The 24,080-nt window shown below is 40.0% G+C and overlaps 1 protein-coding gene and 1 long non-coding RNA gene across 13 annotated transcripts in view; one reads left to right on the top strand and one right to left on the bottom strand.

Moving 5' to 3' along the window:
* cysu (peroxidase homolog) overlaps positions 1-24,080 on the bottom strand; it is a 90,919-nt gene that overhangs the window by 60,654 nt on the left and 6,185 nt on the right. For 2 of the 11 annotated variants that reach the window (XR_016176550.1, XR_016176546.1), the window contains one exon: positions 4,847-10,642. The gene's annotated coding sequence lies outside the window, so the exon portion shown is untranslated. The other 9 variants (XR_016176549.1, XR_016176543.1, XR_016176548.1 and 6 more) reach the window with 6 other exon arrangements.
* Positions 1,586-5,667, top strand: LOC107073026 (uncharacterized). 2 transcript variants are annotated; one of them, XR_001476680.2, is made up of 3 exons: positions 1,586-1,744; positions 3,860-4,205; positions 5,012-5,667. It is a non-coding gene; the product is annotated as an uncharacterized LOC107073026 (long non-coding RNA). The 2 variants fall into 2 exon arrangements; XR_016176557.1 differs by having other exon boundaries at positions 1,587-1,744; positions 3,860-5,667.

Genomic DNA, 24,080 nt, shown 5'->3' on the forward strand with positions numbered 1-24,080 from the left:
TCACGCGAATGTTGAGTTTCGTGAGTATAGGACTCGGTAGGAGTAATAATCGTATACCGTTACTTCTTTCGAAAGGCCGTTGACTCAATTGCGCCCCGGATAAAAGAGGCGGTTCACGAGTCCTCCGTGAGCCTCGGCATGGCATATCTTGCTCATATTGTATTAAATGTGCTGTACATACAACGTGTATTAGCACATGTAGGGTAAACAGTACTACTATTGTCCATTAACATAGCAATCCAAGATATAACTTTAAATACCTATTAATAAGGATTTAGGGTACCAATCGATTTCACTTTCTTTTCATTGGATTTAATGTTTGTGCATATTTTTACATAAATGTCAGCTAAAGCTACTCTATATATTGCTTGGTTGCAACTTTGTCTTCATGAAAACATCCAAAAGGAGTGAAACTCTGTCGGGTTAGGTTTTGTTGTGTGCGATGGTGGTCTCCAGGTATGCCGTGTCTAAATTCATCCGTGATTCGTCGTCCTCCTGTGCCCGGACAGATATCTCTCACTCCGTAGCTCCTCTCCTCCGCGTTACCTCCATGACAAAGGCCGGTCAAACCTGCCTGACAACCTGTAAAATTCCTATGAATGAGCGCAACCTCTTCTTCTTCTTCTTCTTCTTCTTATTCCTCTTCTTCTTATTCTTCTTCTTCTTCTTCTTCTTCTTCTTATTCTTGTTGTTGTTCTTCTTCGTCGTCGTCGTCGTCGTCGTCGTCATCGTCGTTGTTGTCGTCTTCCTCCTCCTTTCTATATATATCTCTCTCTTTCTCTTCGTCTGGTCACCGAGCTCTCGCACGATCATGCGCGCGCGTGCTCAAGCTCGCTCTCCGACCTCGTCCGTTATTAAATTCCATGACCTCATGTGGAGTAGTCGAGATATCCTCGTGAAGGAAACAGCTTGAATATAGTCGATACTGAGCTGCCACGTGACACCTCGTTTGATCACTTATGTACTACGCAGGAATACCATAACGATCATCCTAATCGAGTGATATCATTCTTGAATAAAAACATTGAAACATTCTTCCAAATCAGCTAAACAACTACAAACATGCTTTCTCCTTCCAAACTAAGATTCTAATATCAATAATTACTATCATGTAGAAATGTACTCCCGAGGGATAAGAAAAAAAAAAAAAGAAACATTCCCACAGGTTAAGAGATTGATACCAAGCACGTAGCAATATCTAGATATACATCTATGTAGAGTTTCTTATGTAATATCAGCTTTCTATTTATATTGCGTATCGAGTTGAAATTTGACTAATAGAGAAACACGCCAAAAATTGTCATCAGTCGTTTTTGTTATTGCAACAGCAGTAGCAGCAGCAGCAGCAGCAGCAGCAGCAGCAGCCGATTAAAGAGAAGAAGGAATTGAAATGAAAAATAGGAAAAAAAGAAGAAGAAGAAAAAATGGCAAAATACTATAGAAGCGCGTCCGGCTTGGCGCGTAACGTTAAAGGAGGTCGTAAGTGAGCGTGCGCGAGCGCTCGCGCACGCTCGCCCTCGAGCAACGCGAGATTAGCCGAAGCGCGTCGAGAGCAAATACGGCACGTCGATCTTGAAGGTTGCAGTAGTCGGTGCGCGCTAATGCGCGCGACTACATCCGCGTGTCGTGGTGTTACGCGCGCGCAGGTGCGGGCGGCCCGATCGCTGCCATTCTTTTTTCAATTTCCAAGCTCTAACTATGAGTTCTCGGCGGCCTTGCGAGATGTCTCAATTTTCTTCACTTGGTATGCGATTGCTACTATGACTAAACCGATCCATACCTCTATATATATATATATATATATATATATATATATATGTACATACGAGCATATACGAGTATATTTATAAGTTATACTTACGTATTTCTTCTTACATGCCTAACTATTTTAACTGCAATAGCAATTCTTCGAAAATGTACATATATCCCTTCTTATTCGAATACATTGGTCGTTCCGTTCGCTCCTAAAACGATCTTGCCGACTTTCTACCACCAATAAGATCGGTAAGAGTCGGGCATATTCGCGAATCGGTTCGACTCGCGAGCGCAAGTAAGTAAGTAAGTACGCTTATAGGAGCTTTCTTTACCGTACTTAACCTCTTACCGGCACGGTTATTTAGTAATTTTACATCTTTCACCGAGAAAACTAATTATTGGTTATATAGGAAATGCACTCAACGAAGAAGTTAGATTCAAATCGTTCAGATTTATCGACTATTATCTTTAATGTTTCTTTGGAGAAGGTTAGAATAATACGACGCCATATTTTCTATATAGATATATTATTTCTTGATATCCTATTTTACATGTATTGTAATTAATTCGTAAATTTACAAGTATTTACGTATGTAAGTATTTACATATGTTAAACCGCGTGATTCAAGTAGAGAAAAATGAAAAGAAACAAAGTGAAAGTTCGCGGGCAACGTTGACGCGTTTCAAACGCATCGTAAGCGGCATATCGTATTGCGCCGACATATACGTAAGAAGAAAAGCGCGCGCACTTTGAGTACGGCGCAGTTAGGGCCGCTGGATCGAGATATATCAGATATAGAGCGTACATTATGATATCCGCCCACGCATTCTGCGTCACATAACGATGCGTCTTATGTGGCAACAATACTGCACTTATGTGACTGCACTTGGATACGAAAGCGCCATGGTCTCGCCTGGTGGTGAATTCTTCAATCATTCTTATTGCATTTGAAATTTGTGCTACCAATTAAACTTTTCCACTATTTTTTAACGAATACTTATATTTATTATAGTGTAGATTAATTGATCGTATTGGTATTTGTACAAATCCGCTTGGTTAGATTTAAAAATGAGATTGTACGAGTTAGAAGAGTGAACTCTGTGAACTGCAAGATGGCGGCGGACATGCGAATAGCCACGGTCTAAATGCAAAATCGTGCGCTGCATCGGAATGCATTGGATTGCTACGTACGTACGTACGTATGTACATATATACTACGCATAGCATCAATGCGTGCGTGGAAGCTTTAGCTTTAAAGAGAAACCGCAGGTCGTAGAGCAAGTAACGCGTAGTACCAGTGATACACACTATAAGTATACCTACCTAGAAGTAAGAAAGTGCATTTGAAAAGTATCGGCAAAGGCCGATTACTGGCGGGCAATTTGAACTTGAAAAGTAACGAAACGTTTGTAGAAGCATCGAGAAGTATATATCTTCATATATATATATATATGTATATAAATGTACATATATTCGAAGGTAACACGTACGAGTTTTGACCTCTCTCTTTCTTTCTGTTTAAAAAGAGAGTCGTGGGATTACGAGTCATAAAGGTAAAATCTTATGACTATCTTTGTTCCGTATGTGGACGTGAGGTATCAGCCCGTTGAGATCAAAACTTTCTTACTTAATCTCTTGCTTCCTACGTGATCCTTCTTTCTTTCGAACCCTCTCGTTTCTTTCTGCTGTTCTTACTAAATCCAAAGAAAGAGAAATAGAGATAGAGTTTACTTTATTATAAATAGGGTATTATAGTATAGAGGGTGTGTAGTAGACGACATATAATGTTTTGATTTCCATAGAGACTCTAGCGTTTGACGATGACGATCGCTTGCGTAAATCCATGGAAAGGAGAACGACGCGTTTGGTAATAAATGGTGATAGGATATAACAATGCGTGCGTTCAAGGCGACCGCTGTTTTCTATGCTCTCGCGCTTCAGCTATTCCTTCATTCCTTCCCTATCATCGGCACGATTTCTCTCTTTCGCGCGGAAATTAATATTGCACGCCATTAGCAATACTACTTTTACTCTTTCTCTTTCTCCTTCTCTCTTTAGATTTATCTAAATTTGTATGACGAACCAAATGAAGGTTTCCCATAGGCCACCAGATGAAATCCAGCTAAATGTTCGATGGCTAATGAACGACAATATACACTCATACGTATCTACTACGTGATCTTCGCTTACCGTCAACAAAGACCAATGACTTAACGAGATGGAAGAGGTGGAGGACTACGATCACGATGACGACGACGACGACGACGACGACGACGACTTTAGAATCGAGCGATAGAAGGTGCTCTCTCGAGGTCGCTGTCCACCCTGAGGTCACCCTCCTATACCCACCGACCGAACAATATCCGATGGGAACCCTTTAAGAAGGAGAGGAGGAATGGAGAAACAGAAAAAGAAAAAGAAAAAGAAAAAGAAACAGAAAGATACGTGTGTAAGTGAGTGAGATAGAGGAGAGGAAGAAGGAGAGGAAGAAGGAGAGGAAGAAGGAGAGAAAGAAGGAGAAGGAGAAAGAGAAGAGATGAGAAGCGCTAGCTGTTCACATTACCTTACTTACTATACGGGGTCAATGCCACCGCGTCCGTCCCGCGGCCCCACTTCACTTCACTTGGCTTCACTTGCCTTGCCTCTCTCTCCCCGACAACCCCCTTTCCGCTTCTCACCGGTCCTCCTCTCTTTACTCCTCACCTCTGGCCGCGTTGCTTTATCTCTCTCAGTTGCTCTCTCTCTCTCTCTCTCTCTCTCTCTCTCTATCTCTTTCTATCTCTGTCTTCTTTCCTGTTCCTCTCTCCTCCTCGCCCGCTACACAGCAGCCCCCAGCCCCTTCTCCTCGAGCTGCCCTACGTTCCTCCTCACCCACCCCCACCGAGAGAGCATTCTCATCGACCGTTTGCGTTGAAGAGAGACCAAGTCTTTCCTTCTTCTTCTTCTTCTTCTTCTTCTTTCTTCTTCCTCTTCTTCTTCTTCTTCTTCTTCTCCTTCTCTTATCTTGCTTTCTTGCTTTCTTTCTTCTTTCCTCTTCTTGAGACTTACTACTACTTCTCCCCACGTTCACGATTCTCTCTCTTTCTTTCCCTTTTCTCTTCCCTTTTCTCTTTTCTTTTCTCTTTTCTTTTCTCTTCTCTTTTCTCTTCTCTTTCTTTTATTTTCTTGTCTTTTTTCTTTTCCCTTCTCCCATACGAGTCTTATAAACTATTCCAAAAATTCGTACTGTTATTATTATCACTTAACCATTCCCAGCATCCAAAGGAGTAAAAGCGAGAAAGAAAGATAGCTGAGGGACAATGCGAGACTTTGTTCAGAGGCACGCAGAACACCCGTGCAGCACGTACTGAGTTTCTGATAGAGGGGAGGAAGACGTCGACATCGACGTCGACGACGACACAACGGCGACGCTAAGACGACGAAGACGACGAAGACGACGACGTCGACGATGAAGGCGACGACGGAGACGTCGTCTGGAGTCTCGGTGAACCCGTGCAACGAATCGATTTTACGAGAGTCTTTTTTTCCAGAGGGTGAAGAAGGAAGAGGATGGTTAAAACGAAATGGATGGGCTCGTTCTCTTTCTCTCTCTCTCTCTCTCTTTCTTTTGCATTTGATTCCACTGTGATTTCTTTCAATTCGGTTAACATCTTTGGATAAGTCCGTGAAAAATCAGGAAAACAAACTGCCTGGATGGATGAATCGAATGCCTTTATGTGGTTTTGTTTTTTTCTCTGTTTTTTTTTTTAATATCAAGGATTAATATCAAGGATTTATTGTATATTGTGACCGCCATGTTGTTAGAATTACGTTATGTGATTATTCCTATAATTAAGGAAACAATACATATTTTAAGATAAATATTATCGCAATAGATAATCTTAACAGAAATAAAAGCTTATTTCTACGAATTCTTAAGATTATTTTTATCTTTCGTATCCCCATTTATGGCATACATATTTATCTGTACTTGTTTTACTTTTAGTTTTAATCGCAAATGAAAATTGTTTAACGACGCATTGGGACGCGCCATGATATCGCGTTCGTAATAAAGCGTAGCGCACGAGCTACGAATGGCTTGCACGTATATTAATCCTCCGGCAACCTTCCACAAAGTAAATACAACGTGACCAATGTCAAGGCTAACGCTGCTACTCGCGCTGCCGTTCGCTGGCGCGCGTGTGCCGTCAGTGCAGCAGGCGCGCGCGCTCATTGCACAAATCAAAATAGGCTCTCTAGGCGTTATAGAAATAAACAAACTCCAACAACAATCAAAGAAAAATATTTTGTATTTTATTATAATTAACATTACATCGACAAATGTCTCTCTCTTTCTCTCTCTCTCTCTCTCTTGTTAGAAAATGTAAGAAGATTCTCCGTAGACGCGTTCGCATTCGCGCTCGCGCACGCGTCAAAACGGACATCGAACAAAGGATCGTTAACGCTTGTGCGCGCGTGCGCGCGTGCGCCTTTGTACGACTCTCTCCACTCCTCTTCTTTCTCATTCCTTAAGACGAAACCAATTTCATTGCGTTTCATTAAGATAACGCGTCCGCACGATCCAGCTAACGCCCGACCCGGTGTAGAAACTCGTAAAAGTGACTCGTACATCGAGCCGAGTGTTACGTTGTAACAATCACAGAGACTCGCTTTCACGGAAAGGAAATCATTCGTACCGATCGTAGTTAACTTTTCAGTATTTTACATAGAGCACATAGAGACCAGGGAAAGCTTTTGTAAGTTAGGAAATAATGAGGTGAAAGAAATTCATGTTTTTCACCGTTAGGCCCCTACTACTCTATTCATTATCGATATGAATTATATTGAGGAACTATTATAACTGTGAGAATGTTACAGGAATAATAAATGCTAATAATTATGCACCACATAAGAGGATATATACTTGAGATAGGGATGATTGAAGAGAGAAAAAAAAAGGTTAGTTAACAGATCGTACACTTCCGTCTTCCGTGAACGAGCCTCTCACCTCAACCTCATGCACACCCTCTCCTCAAGTTCTTTTTTGCCTAGAAGCAAAGTGGAACGGTAAGGCAACGAATACACAGTGTCAAAGGAACGCTGTGCACGGTGCCGACAAGTCGTTGTCGTTCCTCAGTCGTCGCGTATCTTTCTTGTCCTTCTTCTTCTTCTTCTTCTTCTTCTTCTTCCTCTTCTTCTCGTCGGTTCATCTTCGAGACGACGACGACGACGACGACGACAACGACGACGACGAAAATCCGTAAACTCTTCCAGGAAGTAGGAGCAACCGGGGATCATCGACCCTTCACGGCTATTTCAGTTATTTTGCAGCATGCAGCTATTTTAAATACATATTGTAGAGTAAAGAGAGAGATAGAGAGAAAGAGAAAAGATGGTGTGGAGGGGTTGATATTTATAGCCAGTCCCGTCGTCGACGTCCTCGTAGTCGACAGTCTTAACTCCTTGGTGAAATTTTTGGGAGACCACCCTTTCTCCCCCTTTCCACCCTTGTCTTGCCTCTCTCTCTCTCTCTCTCTCTCTCTCTCTCTCTCTCTCTCTTTCTATCACTCTCTTCACGTGGTCTCTGTTTAAGGAATTTCCTATGATTAGAATGAGTATTTCTATACTCTCACATGAGTTTTCAACTCTGCCTATATATGTGTCTAACAGGGAAAATAATTTACAAGTTTTATTTATCTATATAAATATATTTACTTAATAATTACAATATAATTGCAGCAAATGTTTCCACGTTGGATCGGAAGAAACCTGTAAAAATTGAATGATCTGCGTAATGAAATATGAAAAGAGCGTTGATTTTAAGTTGCTGGATCATCGTATAGCACATCTCTAAGTATTTTTCTCACGGCATCCCGTACTATACCGGTAAATGATTTTCGAACACACGTGACTTGGCAGAGATCATTGATCCGATCGAATCCGGACAATCGAGGAACCGGAACGGGTTGAAAGATCTATGTGCACGAGGCATTGATCCTTTCCATCGAAATCTGCTTATCCCTACATTCTAAAAGATATGTAATTGGTAAGAAGTATGTAACTGGTCAGTCATAGGGAAACACGATGAACATATGTAGTATATACGAGTACGTTGTTAATATCGTAGTTGTAGTTGTAGTCGTAGAAATTAGTGCAATTGACCGCGAACGTTAACCGGCAACTCGTCGCGGGACAATGCCCGCATACTCTATAAGTTTCAAACGGCCAGTGGTTCTGGTAAATTAAGACGGTATTATTTTCGAGTAACTCCGAGTGAATCGACATCTTCGGGGAAAGAAACCGGAGCGAGGAGTCAAAGCTAACAAGCTGGAATGTGCACGCAGCCGGACACCGCGGGTCACCGTTTCTTTGCGGTACCACGAGTAGAAAGGTGGATGCATGCGCGTCCTTATTTTACAGTGTCGTGCCTCTTCACGGCTACTCGCAATTCTATGTATATATATATATTTAAACGAACGTACAAATGCCGGTCCACGAAAAAAAAGCCTTAAAAGCCTTAAACTATTTTCTTAACGCAGAACATGCAATTCATTTCATAAAGGAAGGCAATAATCAGGGATTATTACTCTTTCGATAATATCTAGGGTTAAAATGGCGATTAGATAAGGTGCATCAATAAACACCCTAGTAGTCGTCGCCTGGAAATGAATTGCTTGGTCGGTAAAGTAATTCTCATATTATCCGACATACTATTAAAATCGAATTAACGATGTTGTAAAAACAAATTGTACGAATCAATTGAAATCTGTAAATGATCGTCTATTAGAAGAGTGCAAACACGAGTAGCATAATAAAAATAGTATTTGTGTGTGTGTGTGTGTGTGAATAGGTAACTCGAATTATTGGCAACGTTGCTTTTAGCTTTGCTGCTGTGTTCTACGATCGTCTCTAGAGCAGAGACCGAGTTGTAACCTCTATCTATCTATCTTTCTATCTATCTATCTATCTATCTCTGTCTTCTTTTTACTTCTTCCTTCCTATTTTCTTCTCTTTCTATTTAGATGTGCACGCGTGTATGTGTGTGTGTGTGTGTGTATACTCGTATATATACAGCTCTTCTACATGGATAAATGTTTCTTTTCTCTCTTTTCCCTCTCCCTTTTTCAAACTGACTCGTCCTTTCCCCCTAGCTCGTGCCCTTCTTGAACGAACTTAAGCCCAAGCTCGAACCTGCACCCCCAACGCTTTCTACTACTAGTGAAAGGTTTCTTCCCATCGCCGAGCCAATCTCTCACCACTCTTTTCCCTTTTCTCACCTCTCTCTCTCTCTCTCTCTCTCTCCCCCTCTCTCTTCCTCTTTTAGTAGGAAGCGACCCTTCTAGCCGAATATTTCCTTTTTTCCTTTCCTTCGATCCCCCCCCTACCCCTCAAATCACATTCTTCTTCTATTCGAAGGATTTTCTTCTTTTCTCTCTCTACGAACTATAGTATACTATATACATTTGTCCTTATTTACTACGTCTTGTATTTCTCAGCTCACTTTTTTTTTCCTTCCTCGATTTTTACCATTCCTATTTTGCTCTATCTCTCCCACATGTTTCAACATTCATTTCTCGGAAAAATTGGAAGATATTCGAATACGTATTTTAAGATGATCCGTAAATTTGTCTACTTCGTCGCTTTCACTTTTTCTCCCTCTCTCGTTTTCTTTTTTTCTTGCTTCTTGCTTCTTGCTTCTTGCTTTTCCATAGGACCCGTTGGACAATGAACCTAGGAGGCCCTTTTCGTCTTTTCTTCTACTACCAATGCACGCACACAATTATCTTCTCTTTCTATTTCTTGCCCAGCTGTGGAACATCGTGTTCTCCCAAACTATTTTAGCCTTGAATTTTTACAACCTATATAGCCTTGAAGTCTCAATAATGGTCAACAATATTGAATCTAAGCAGAGAGAACTTTTTCAAATAATACGTTGCTTATTTTCCAATAAAAGTTTCGTTTACTTTGAGGCATTAGATATCATCGGTTAAAACGCAGTTTATTTCAATAATTTACGAACGAAGCAGTGTTCGTAAGGTAAAGCGAGAGAGAGAGAGAGAGAGAGAGGGAGAGAGAGAGAGAGAAATGGCGTCCGCTTGAATGGACAGCTCGCGGCTTAACGAGAGGGGAAACAGATTGGTGGCGGAGTCTTTGAATCATCCCTCGTTGCTAAACATCCCCCTATTCGAACGTCAACGAGACGTTCTACACGGTATAAACTCGTGTTTGTCTAGCGGCTATATTTGGGTGAACCAAATCCAAAATCATAAGCGTGCACGCAAGTAAGCTCTTTCTCGTTGACTTTGTTAGGCTTGTAATAGAGATCTACGATGCTTTTCTTTCATTTTATTTAGGGAAAACCGCAATGACGTTTCTATTTCGATTAACGACATCGAGCTCGTAAATCTTTTCTCTTTTCTTCTTTCTTCCTCGACGTTAGTTGCATCAGATGGATGGATGGATGGATGGATGGATGGATGGATATCCGTCGATAGCAAGACTCTTACGTTAGCTACTAGTACTCAGCAAGGCTTTCTACTATAATCTTTGCATGTGTGTGTGTGTGTGCGTGCAGGCAAGTCGCGAGGGCGATACATGTACTTATACGGTAGGAAGTTATTCTTGACCCGTAATTTTAATAATATGTAATGTATCTCTCTTTTGCGATTCTACGCATTTTCATTTTCTTCGTAAGATTCTAAAACACGTTTGTACAAAATCGAGCTGGTTACTATTTGCACTGATACCAATAAACCTAAAAAAAAAAACTTGTTTTTCTTTTTCAATTAAATATTGCAGTTGTTGTTGCGCCAGCCTGCACATTTATTTAATTATTTATTTTAAAATATTTTTATTTTTCATTCTTTGTACACTTTAACGTTCTTTGTGCAGATCGATGGACTGTACCTGCAACACCAAAAAATAAAAACCGAATGAGAGAGAGAAAGAGAAAGAAAGAAATAAAGAAAAGAGAACTTGAAATATGATAACATTTACGACGTTCATGAAGGTCTTGCGAAACGTGGCTAGCGTTTTGAGGTATACCTACTACAAGAAAAGCGTTCATTCCCCGTTGCTCTCTTCGGCGAACGATAATTAACGATTTCCCAATCGCAACGTCCTATTGCTGAAATTTCTTCCACGCCTTGTTCACGACAGCGACGACGACAACGACGACGACAACGACGACAACGACGACGGTAAGTTTCTCGCAAATAATCTCATACCTTTTACCAATGTACACGTCGCATTTTTCGACCAACTCGTTGGGCTAAACAAAACCTAAGATTATTTATTATCAAATTCATCATCAATTTGTGTTTAGAGTAATTCAAGTAAATTATCTTATTATATAGTTGACTCAAGCATAATAGGTTCATGAGATATGATTAATCTGAAGATAGATTAACCTTTGGACTTGGATTTTGTATCTCTCGATTTTTCTATTTGGTGAGGCCAACACTGACCTTTGACACGTGGCTAAATGTAGGTGTGTCGAAGCGAGTGACACCTATTGCCCTTTCCCTTAGTAAAGGAAGCACACGTAGAACGCACCGTTGCATCTTCATGCATCGGTATGCGCCTGCGCGCGTGTCCTTCGAAGGTTAGACGAGCGAACGAGAAACCGACCGAGCGAGCGAGCGAGCGAACGAACGAACGACCGAACGAGTGATCATTATTTCTTCTTTTATTGCTGCTGATCCTGTTTCTTCTGTTATGATAATAAGAGCCAATTGTTTTCTACAAATCTATCCAACAAAAATCGTGAGTATTGAAAGAACATTATTTTGTTTATACACATAAATGAATATAAATAATTTTATTTATAATATAAATAATGAAGGAAATAAAAGAAAAGAAAAGAAAAGAAAAGAAAAGAAAATATAGTTTAGTTGAAGTACCTAGACCAGGAATATTAGGTTTACGCAAATCAACGTCACGTGATCAGCACTAGCAAAGCGATTAGCATTATAAAGCCGCGATAACATTTGTTGCAAATTGAGTTTACAGGAACGTTTATGCGAGTCGGGCTTATCGCGAACGAGCAATTGGAAAGCTCATGTAGTATATAACCTATCAAACTGCGAATACGATTATGTGTTTTATGTGTGGTGGGAGAGGGGGGGGGGTAGGTTTACAGGTGTGCGAGCTTCGACCATCGAAAGGATCGAAACTTATGAATAGAATGTTTCACACATACGAGTCATACACATAGGAGACAAAAAATGAGTTAATATTTTTAGTCGAGGTAATCGCGAGTACCTTTGCGACAAGCCTGCTAACGCAGCGGTTACTCTTACGAAAGACCGAAGCGTGCCGATAAGCGTTACTAACATGTGATTCTACTTACGTAATCGCTACTGCCACCTTTTTTACACGATATGACAAAAGAGAATCTACGAATGCATAATTAATGCGTTACGCTGCTTTACACTTGAGAACGAATGAAGATCTTACATTAGTCGATTCATGGATTCACTTCAATCTGACCTGAGTTGTTTTTGCTTTTTCTTTTTTGTTTTTTTTTGTTTTTTTTTTGTAAGCACCTAGGAGAAACTAAAAAAGGTCTAAAAGAGAAATCAACGTTTCTTCTTAGGACAAGGAAAAGGAAAAAGAAAAAGAAAAAGAGAAAGAGAGGGTTTAATGTAAGAGAGGAAATTGCAAAGAAAACTCGGATCGAGCGTAACCAGCCCCGAGTATCAAATCGCTACCAGCGAAAGACCATTTAAGGTCTCCTGCTATAAGCAATAGCACTCCGGTGATGAAACTTTATCTGCGATCTAGCTACGATCTAGCTACGATCTAGCTAAGATTAACGTATTAGAAGCTTTAGCCTCTCGACACTCGATATCGATTTCATCTATAATATGTTTTGAAAATGTTCAAATAGAACACAATTCATTCGAATAATCCTCCTCTTTCTTACTTTTCTTTTCTACTTTTCATTTCTTATGTTATTCATTATGTCATCAAAGTACACACGAATATCTAATCTGAATACCACCATGAACGCACCATGAAAATTTATCCTCGTAAGTTTTCCCTTTCTCCTTCTCTTCTCCCTTCTCTTCTCCCTTCTCTTCACCCTTCTCTTTTCATCTTGTTCCGTTCTTGTTCCGTTCCTGTTCCGTTCCTCTTCCGTTCTTGTTCCGTTCTCGAACACGTGATTCTAAAAATAAACACTGGTTTGACCAAAATCTAACTCAGGTAGAGGATATCCAAGTATTTTTCCTATTCTTCCTTTCATGGAATAAAAAAAGAACAAAAGGACTAACACATTTCAGCCTGGCATCATGTGGTGCCTTTTTACCAAGATTTAGATAAAACTATTTTTCAACAGATTCTTCATTCCAGTTTCAGAATATTTCCAAACGACCAAACCATAGCAACCATACGAAAAATAGTATTTCGTGAAGATTCTTCTTTTCCTTTTATCGTTTCTTTTATTTTTCTAAGCGATAAGAAGTAGGACTCGGAAGGAATGTTACCTAAATAAATAAAGCATAGATGTGTAAACTAATGTTGGAACGATTTTTCGTAGATTTTTCGTAGATTTTTCTAAAGTAAACAAGGAATTTTCTAGGAATTTACAATACGAGACTACTCAATCAATAACCGTTAACTTTCTTTTAATTTTAACTCCATTACATTTTCTATAGTTCATCTAATTAGAAATTGAAATGCAAGTCTAGAATTTTTCTCTAATATATTTTTCCTTCAGAAGGTTAGAACAATTTTTGCTGTGGTCAAGAATATTTATAGAAAAACAAAACAAAAAAAACAACAACAAAAAGAAAAAATTCCATGAAAAACTTATTCGTAGTTTTTTCCAAACATTCCTAGCTCCTAAATATCTGAGGACGAATTCCAATGAATAGAAGAGAGAAAGCTAGAAAACTAAGTATACAAAAGAAGAATACAATGTAAAGAAGGAAAGAAACACGATGACGCGCGTTCGGAAAAGAGAGATGACAATAGTGTCGCCTACTAGGCAGGAATTTATTCGTTGAACAAAGTGATGAAAAGACGAGCTCGACCCTTCCTTTCGATTTCCAAAGCAAACCGAACATAGCTACTACAAAGTGACTAAAGCTGTTTTGATATATACTTAATAGTAAACATTATTATTTGTTTATAAACTTATTACAGGATCATGAAGATGATTTTCATTAGTCTTGATTTTTTCTTCGTAATTTTTACGATATTTAAAGAAGTAAAAAAAAGGAAAAAAGGAAAAAACGAAAAAACGAACGAGAGACGATAGTTTTCCCTTCCACAAACCCTTTTCATACGAACCCTCCACCCTTACGCATTTATTCTCTCAATACATAATGGAGTCGGTCGATTGATACGCCAACGCTCGCACGAAGCTTCGTAAGTGCCGATTTCAATACGAGGGGATGATTACTATAGGGCATAAACGTTTCAAAGAAGCTACACGCAGTTTTTATTACCAACAACTATCGCATAAATATTTCCTTATCATTTTAAACGCTTCGTTAATTCATTATTATATATCATTAATTATATAATCTGCCGTCGAAGAATCCCAATAATTTGGGGTACATAGGCAAGAATTTCGGTTAAAGCCAATGACGACGTCGAATGTTTGATCAGAGAATGAGCAATGGCGATGGTGTCGCTAGTGTAGCCACCACGCAGAGGCGCGTATTATGAAACCTGAAAAAGTCTTCATTCAAATGATCCGACAAAAGTAAGTTGTAGTCTGTAGAAAGCTTTGTTCTTTGACCTGAGAATCCTATCTCCCCAAAGACTATCCCAACCAACACAAGGGTTGTACATAAGATCGATTGAGAAGCGTCATGAGTAAAGATAAAACGATATGGTGTGTGAGTTTTTAGGCGTAGGACGTACCAAGTGCACGCGTACCTAACTTGGTGCACGAGTTCCATAAATGCCACATGCACTTCGTCGATTTGGAAGGGATATGTATTTACGCATACACAAACATAGTCTCCTCCGGTAGCAACGCACCCATACTATGCTATTCCATCGGACGAAAACGGAAGACAGAGGACGTTCATGAAGAAGAGAAACGACGAGTGCGAGAGAGACAGATAGGAGTGAAACGACACAACGAAAGGCAGACAGGAAAACACCATGGATGGGAGTGAGTGAGCAAGAGAATGAGAATGAGAATGAGAATGAGAATGAGAATGAGAGAGAAAGATATATGGAGAAACGCGTTGCTTGAGGAGAAAACAGTGGTGGCGGACGGACATACTCTTCCTTCTCTTGTGTGGCTCCACCCACACGCCACCACCGGCGCAGTCGCCGAGTCTCACAATCTGGCAACAGTGGCTTGCTGCTATAACCGATATATTGTGGCTGTGGATTGAATGGAGGGGAACTAGCTCAGGTCAAACCTCCCCACCGGCACAACCCCTCATTCGGAGGAGCGACCCCTCCTTTCCATCTCTCTCTCCCTCTCTCTCTCTCTCTTTCCTTCTTTCTGACTCTTCACTCTTCTTAACCGTATACTACACAACTAGCAGTCTTTCTCCCTTCTTTCCCACACTTTATACACCCCTGTGTATAAAGCACAGCCTCCTCTCTTTTACTCTTTCTCTTGGTCTCTCCTTCTTCCTCTACTGCTCCATTAGCACTCGTAGGATGTACGTGAGAACTTGCGCGCGTGTGTGGGTGAGTGAGCGAATCACCCTTTTTCTCTCTCAGAACACTCTCCCCCACCAAAGTATATAAACTAGTGGTGGGGAGTGTCGTTGGGACACTACTACAAATAGATTTCAAACACTACTCAAATAGATACTCTGCCACTAGCAGTATCGACGTGCTTTCTGAACAGTGTGTAAGGGTGTATACGTGTGGGTGAAGTTAAAGGGGCAGAGGGGAAAGCAGTTGGGAAACTAAGGTGGGAGAAAGAAGGAGAGCGTGAATACGGTAAGCCCCCTCATCAGCCTCTCACTCTAGAGACAGTATTACTTTCAACCGTTTAGTGGGGGCCAATGCTACACCAGAGTATCGTGTAGTAGTCACTACAGTCGAACAGTCCAAGACAGACTTTGAAGAAGAACGCCAGGACACTTTCCTTCTCCCCAAACCACCTTGAATTTCGTCATCTTGGAATTCCTGCCAGACGATTACTAAAATGTTGTCTTTTTCGTTATTTCTCTAGTTTTTATTTAGTCTAGTTTTTAGTTCTTTTTGTCTTGCAACTTGTACAGATACCACATACTCTGCATCATAATTAATCATCGTCGATGATCTAATGATCATTCATTGTCATAACATTTCCTTCATTGATCCAATCTGTATGATGATCGTCATCGTTGGTACGTCCGCAACGGACTAAGCGTACAAATATCGCGATCGTTGGATATATTATAAATAAAGAGACGGGAAAGGTGGGAGAAGAAGAAGGAGTATGCAGAGGAGAGGAAAATAAAACAAAATCTCCACTATTTTTTAATGTTTCTTCTTTCATATAAAGTAATAAAACAAAATCGAAGAATTATTAACAATTTTAAGATCGTAGATAAGGTCTAATCGTGATTATAGAGTTGCGTTGTCGTCGTCGTCGTTGTCGTCGTCGCCGCCGCCGCCGCCGTTGTCATCGCGTAGGAAGCTGGTGCGCAAGGACGAAAAAGGGAAGTAGAGGGGGGAAGAAAAGGGTATTTCTCCGTCTTGAACTACTACTATATAGTAGTTGGGCGCGCGTGCACGTAGAAACCGAATAGGGTGCAGAGTGGGGGTTGAGAATTGACGACTACAGCGCCAGTGGTGATACGAAACGGACGAACGACAGAGGCAGCGTGGTAGTAGCGGTGGTGGAGTTGGTGGAGTTGGAGTAGTGGTATGGTGGTGGTGTTAGTGGTAGGTAGTAGTGGTGGTGGTGGCTGCCGGCAGGCAAGCAGGCAGGCAAGCAAGCAAGCAAGCATCAGAAGCGGACAGCCAACGGCAGTAGCTAAGAAGCAATCGCGCGTGAGGAGGTGCACACTCCGTATACGCTCTTATGACGAGAGGTGATGAATAGACGTCGCCGTACTTATTCTTATTCTTATTCTTCTTCTTCTTCTTCTACTCGTGTTGTTGTATTTATTGGTTTTAACGATCACCGGAATATTATTAAGAACAACGATATTAACGTTATTACGGAAATAATACAAAGTGATAATCGTCGTGCGCGTCGTCGTCGGCGTCGTCATCGTCATCAACAGCAACAACAACAACAACAACCACAGTGTAATAGTCAACGATGACGACAATCCTTCTCGCGGACAAATCGTCGTGTTCTCTTCGTAAGAAAATAGGAAATGCTTGTTTTTGTGCTCGATGGTGTGTTGACTAGTGTTGTCTCTTCTACATAAGAGAATAAAAAAAAAACAAGAGAAGAATTTCATCTTCTCTAAATCTTTATTACTATTATTACTGATACTACGACTATCACTGTTTTTGCTGCTCCTATTGTACCACATTGGATTATTATTCTAACAAATCTACACCTGGGAGTAGTTGTTATCTTCGTGCATCGTCTTCATCTTACAAGGATAATACGACGATCTCCTTATCATTCTTCCAGACACAACATTTAGTTAAAGGTAAGTTCTTTATTCTTAAGTGTGAACCTCAATTAAGCAAGGTTACTAATTTTTCTATCTCATATTTCTTCTGTTGTTTCTTCAACGTTACGTCTTCAACGTCAAGTTTTTGAACGACGCGCGCTTTTCACTCAGCGCGTTATTTGTTCTCTCTCTCTCTCTCTCTCTCTCTGTTGCACCGTTTCTTCCTTTGGTTCTTTCGCCGAGCTTTCAAATTCGCGCGGTTTTACGCGTACATGCATCATGTGTGCACCACACGTACACACACTCTCTCTTTCTCTTATCCTTTAAGGAATAAAATGAAATATTTATTAATTCATTTTTTGCACCAATCATTTTGTACAGGATCGAATCTGTAAAAGAATATTTTAGTTGATAAAATAATATAATAAAAATGTGAATCACATTAATCGATTGTAATAATAATCACTAAGTGATCACTAAGTGAAGCATGGCTTACCACAACGTGCCGCTGCTAACATTTAGCAACACTCGTAATGTTATAAAAGAGAAAGATAGAGTCTATAAAGTTGGAACGCGCGCGACGAATACAACTCGTTTGCGTGTTCTCGACTCGGTTAGACTACTATTAACCACCACCGAAAGATGTGTTATAAACCATGAAAAAGGAAGGATATATAGTACCTTCTATCTTTGTGTTTTCTCTCGTGCCGAAAGACTCTATAAATCCGTCAGAAGGTTTATACTGAATGAAGGGAACTCTATAAACGAGTATAGAGAGAGAGAGAGAGAGAGAGACACGTCCAGTAAAGAAAAGGATCGCACAAATCCATCACTTTGACTTTTTCTATTCCACCTCTTGCGTTATCACTGGTGCCATTATCTTCACTCACTGTCTGTACATTTGTTTGTTTGTATATAATAAATATACGCGAAACATAGTTATGGTAAAATCCAAAAGGATTTCAATGGAATTCTTGTAGAATAGTATGTACAATAGTACTAGGCATATATGTACTATGATTCATAGCCATAGTAAAAGAAATAACTCGTGTGTTTAAACTCGACTTGTATCGATATACAAAGCGATATACAAAGCGATATACAAAGCGGGTTGTTTGAACTCTTGGAGAGGTACCCCGTAACGACGACTCGCCGCCTACTGCATACGCTATCTCAATTATTCATATGACCGAGGACGAAGCTCGCCGACTTATTTCTATTTTTCCGATATATTGACGTGACGTAGGAGTATTGTCTCTCTCCCTCTCTGTCATCTTCTTGTTTTTATGTTGGATTTGTAAGAGTAACCAGGATGATGGCGCATTACAACAAGGGTGTATCTTCTTGGAATAAGAAAAGATAAGTTTCAAGGTTGAATGGTATTGTTGCTATCATGAAAATCAAACAGCTTGGTTATATCTGTCGATCCTAATGGAAATTCATCGACGTCTATCGTGTTTAATTCCTCGAACGAGCGATAAGACTTTAGCTTCGAGGTGTTACTCCTATCGGTCACGCGCCCACGATATAATCGTTACGTTGTCGTTCGGTCATAATTGGCGTTTTAACTCTCTCTCCCTCGTTCATTCTTTTTCTATGTTATCTGCCGAATAAAAAGAAATACAAAAGGTACTACGCTTACTTGACTAAAGGAATAAATAATATTCGAGAATGACGAACAAAGCCAATCTCTTAATGTAGAAAAACTTTCAAAGATTATCTCGACGATATCGACATGTAGGATTAAATTTAACTTCACCACGCTTATCAAGCAATACGGAATACATTCATACACACATGCATACTTTTTAATACAACATGTTTCACCAAACTTATTCTCCGACAATCGGCGAGTTTCATTTTGTTATTGTCGATGTAAAAATAACAAAGTTGAATTCGGCGAAATGTTGCCGAATTCAACTTTGTAAACAGTTCTTTGTCCGATAGCGTGTACCTTATTACTAACTTTCCTGCTAAGTAAGCCTAAAAAACGCGACTAACATTACTACTACTACTACTACTATTATACTGTAGTAGTAGTAGTAGTAGTAGACATTGGAATCCCTTGACATTTACGAACCACAAATATTATTCCAAGCCTGCGTCCTTGCCGAACGAATTACCAGCTCCTTCATCACGTTTCCATCTTATTTATCCATATCTTCTTACTTGGTATATAGCACCCTTTTATAACAGCCAATAAAGAGCGATCTCGTTAACGATTCAGCAATCGATAATGCGGATATTTTGATGGCTTCTAATTTGTAATGAAATGATCGAATAAATAGAGGAAGAAATAGTGAGGGAAAGAAAGTAAGGATTTGTCTGTCTCTATGTTGTATTGGTGTTTGTTGGGTCTCCTCTGTAAGAATCAGGACAATGCGTCGTTCCGTAATCTTTCTCTCTCTTTCTTTGTACGTGGGAACGATCCTTTTCTTTCTGGGATCGACGCACCAGGTCTCTCGTTTCTAGTCACTCCCCGCTCTCTTTGTGGTGCTCTAGCTGCTGCTAGTCGAGGTCCAGTGCTACTTATTCGAACACCGCCGAAGCTTTCACTCGAATGTTTGCTTGCTTGCCCGTACAGAGACATATTGCTAAGAACAGTTCACATATATGTATGTATGTGTATAAAGAAGAGGTGTATATTTCTCTTGATTGAACTTATCTCTCTTTTCGTTCCGCAGACGCGATTCGAATTATTGCAGTTATTGCAGTTAGCTGTAGAGTTGTTCTCTCTCTCTCTCTCTCTCTCTCTCTCCCTCTCTCTCTCTTATTCGTTATTACAGCGCAGCTACGATTTTGTTGAAAGCCTTCTAATCTCTATACAGGCCTCTCCTCGCGCTGATGGCACAATATCAGAAATAGGTTTGTTAAAATAAGCGTACACTCGATCGCGCATACCGTGCTTCTCCCAGGGACGTATTACGAGTCGAGGTGGGAGGGAGGAGGAAGGGAGGGAGGAGGAAGGGAGGCTGGCCACACTCATCTTAGAGATATACCTTTATACTCCTATATAATATAGCAATATTTTATGTATTGGAATTGGTTGGGTCGAGGGAGAGACGTGGGAGAGACGAGGGAGAGACGAGGGAGAGACGAGGGAGAGACGAGGGAGAGACGAGGGAGAGCTGTGCACGCTTTTGCCCTTATCCTCGCGTAGTATACAATCGTGTGTGTATCGATTCGTAATCGATAACGAGATTACAATTTATTCTTTCTCTTTATTGTTTATTTCCTACAACAACAAGCGTTTTTAGTTTCTATTTCAAAGATTAGATGTGATTTGAATGCTTGATAAAGATAACTCTAAATCGTAGTTGTGTTGTTGGTTGTTGTAAAGTTAACAAATTCCTGTATGGCCATTTGACTTTTGTGATGATGATAATGATGATCATTATGATTATTCGTTTAAAGGTATATCAAAGAGCAAGGAGACAAGGTTTTCGTACGCTGCTATTTACCAAATTGGCAAATATCATTGAGTGGGGAATATATCGTCATCTCTTGATTGCGCACTTTTCTTTCTCTCGTACTGCTGGTAAGCGTGGTTACTTATTTGTCAAGGACGAGAGAGCACATAACCGGCACGAATACCTCAAAACCGAAGAGAAGAATTATGTCAAACTGGCCAGAAGCAGCAGCAGCAGCAGCAGCACATTATAAATTCACCTTGATAAACCCGCTGGCACGTATATAGGAAATCGCGCGGCGCGTATGTTGAATTTTGTATTTTATCTCCACACGTGTACGCGAGATAAACGCGTTCGTGTTTGTTTTTCTTTTTTAACCAAAAAACTATACACATTAGGAAAAATTGTTTGATATCTACAAGGAGAAGGAAGAAAAGAATACGCGTGAGAAAACAATAACGATATCTATCGATCTTGGATACGGTTAAATTTCTCAGTAGATTCCATCGACGTGCGATAGCCTATTTACGGATACACACCCGTACCGTTTCTATTTTTGATTCTTCACGACGATAATACACTCTCTCACTACTTACATGAATATCTACGAATAAGCTCGCGAAATCTTTCTCTCGATAACTAACGGTAAAATACAATTAACAATTTGTTTAAAAAAATTGCTCGCAAGAAATGAAGGAAGTGTAAACGACGTTTAGGTATTTTATATTATCTAGGAAGAAAAAGGACAATTCTTTAGCAATTGGTTGTGTTACGCAAAAATGAAAGAAACATGGATTCCAACATTATTTCTTATCCAGTACGACGAAATAATCTGTCTTGTCTTGTGTCGAGGTTTGCATTACGAAATGATTTGTTTTTCTGGTTTAAAAGAGAAGGAAGACTCGGTTATTCTTTCGTTCGTGATAGTGTGCGTCGTTGACATCGTCATCGTTGTTTCAACTCCTCCCCTCCTCCAGTTCTTTCATCGTAACATCGACGACGACGACACGACGACGACTACTACTACTAGGCGACAATAGAAGACAACCTTCGTACATTATATTCCCACGTGCGCGTTCAAGGTGAAGCATAATTAAATTTTCATAATTGCCATGTCGTTGCATAATAAACCATACGCACGAACGGTTAGAACGAATTCGAAAGAAGCGCTTTACGGCTAAGGGCGCCTTCCAATTGGTCGATCACTTGGCAACCGGGTAAACGTGCGCGCGTGGCAACTTTGAATAAAAGAAATTCAAGTGTGTAGTATTATGTTGACGATGTCTGTTAGTCAGCCAGGTAAAGGTAGCCAGGCTAAAGGAGGAGGTAACCATCGAAGCTAAGCAACCAAGCAACGAAGCAACCAAGCAACCCACCCCTACTCTTACTCATTCACACCGCGTGTGTGTATTAAACCGCGACATTAGTGCGCAGACTCAAACAACGCGCGTTTTATGACCGTTTAACGACTCTCTTTCCGCGATCTATAGTAGGAACGTAAAATCACTGATCTTATTTCAACTTGAAAAGATTGCGCGATCCTACAAGCGACTTATTTCAAAGACAATGTTTTCTCATTTTTTAATAAAAATAAAATAAAATAAAAAAGCATGCATTAAGTAAAGAAACGTAAGGTAAGGTAAAGTAGTTGTCATCGTTGTCGTTTTTCTTGAGTACGCATGTAGGAACGATTTGCCGCAGGCGATCGCGCGTAGCAAGGTCGAGTCTCACCTGATCCGTGAAGACCGTCTATCAGCTGTCATAATACTTGGTCGCACGCTTACCCGTCAGAATTGTTGATCATCCGCCGCCGTTGAGCTTCGTTCGGTTCGTTTGGTTCGTTCTTCATTCCTTGGGTTAAACACGTTGAGAATGTAGAACACGTCGACATACAAATTCTCTAAGAAAGAACGACGATGTTATCTCCTATCGCGAGTTTCTTATCGTAACCCAACTGAATTCTTTTTTTAAATGTTTTAGATATCCTACTACATTCGGGACAACAACAACAACAACAAAAAAAAACAAAAAAAAAGAATAAAAATCGGCTAGTCGGCTAGGACTTCCTTTTTAGAACCTAGTTGAAAAATGTGATTCGAAATAAAAGATAAAAAGTATATTTATTATTCCTACGTCCACGAGATGAAAAGATGTTTGATTTCAACGTTTACGTTAGGCTTAATCAAGAAATCATCGTGAACTGAATTCATCATTCCTCTTGAAGAATAACGATCTTATTGTTAAAAGAGATAATCGGTTGAAAATAATTTCTATTCGATATTCGCGCGCTTAGTCATTCGTCAGCGATGCGCGATCATCATCGATTTCCTTGCAGGATTGTACCTTCTTCTTTTCTATCGATCTCTTCTAACGACAACCTTGACACATATAGACTCATACTTATTTTCTTATTCCACATTATCGTCCGGCAATCATATCAAGCGTACGACACTTGCATTTTCGTATTAACAGGAAACGAGCTTTTATTTAGCTACTTTGCACTTAAACTTTCTTGTTTCTCTTTCTTTGCATAAATGCGTGGAAACTATCAAAAAGTATGGAACTGGGTACCCATCTCTGAACATAAAGAGACAAAGTTAATCCGATTAAACTCTCTTGATCTTTAACATGATCTTAAAAGAGAAGATCAATCAAGATATTCTGACAATGTGATAGAAAAATACAATTTTTGTGCAATTTCTTTGAAGAAAAGTAGGAACCCTTAAGAATTGTGTCCTTCTTCCTCTTGAAGAGTTTAGTTTGTTTTGTTTTGTTTAGTTTCCTCTCCTCTCCTCTCCTTTCCTTTCCTTTCCTTTCCTTTTAGGGGTCGATTTAACGACAATTTAACGCGGATGATTTGAATTTGTTTTCACGCCCATAAAAGGTCGGACAAAGAATCATTGTTCCGTGTCACTCTTGCTTGTCTCTCTGTCTTTATTTTGTGGAACGGTACAGGATAGATATATGTTGCTGTAAGAGACAGAACGTTGAATCGAGTGATATTTATGTAACGGTCAAAGGGGTTAAGCGTTCTGGGAAAGTTTCCAGAGCAACGATTGGTCGACGGCTTCCGCGATTTCGTCATCGACCAATCAACGCCCCGCGAATACAACTTTCTCCGAATCCTCCGACAGGACGAAACTTATTTACTTAACTTCTTTTGTTTTTTTCTTTTTTTTTTTTTCTTACACACACAGTATATATAACGACGAAGCGCATAATCATAGATATTGGTTGAAGAAACTTGGTTTCTTTGTAAATGAATTTTCTCTGTAGAAAAAGAAAGAAAATGCACTCGTTACAAGCACCTGACACACGAGATTGGCTTGCAGCCAAGTATATGGATCTCTCGGCATTGTTCTAAAAAGCATTTCGAAACTTACCGATATA

Source organism: Polistes dominula, unplaced genomic scaffold (assembly GCF_049000335.1).
Source record: "Polistes dominula isolate Pdom_NZ unplaced genomic scaffold, Pdom_raw_medaka contig_74, whole genome shotgun sequence".
Taxonomy (NCBI): Eukaryota; Metazoa; Arthropoda; class Insecta; order Hymenoptera; family Vespidae; genus Polistes; species Polistes dominula.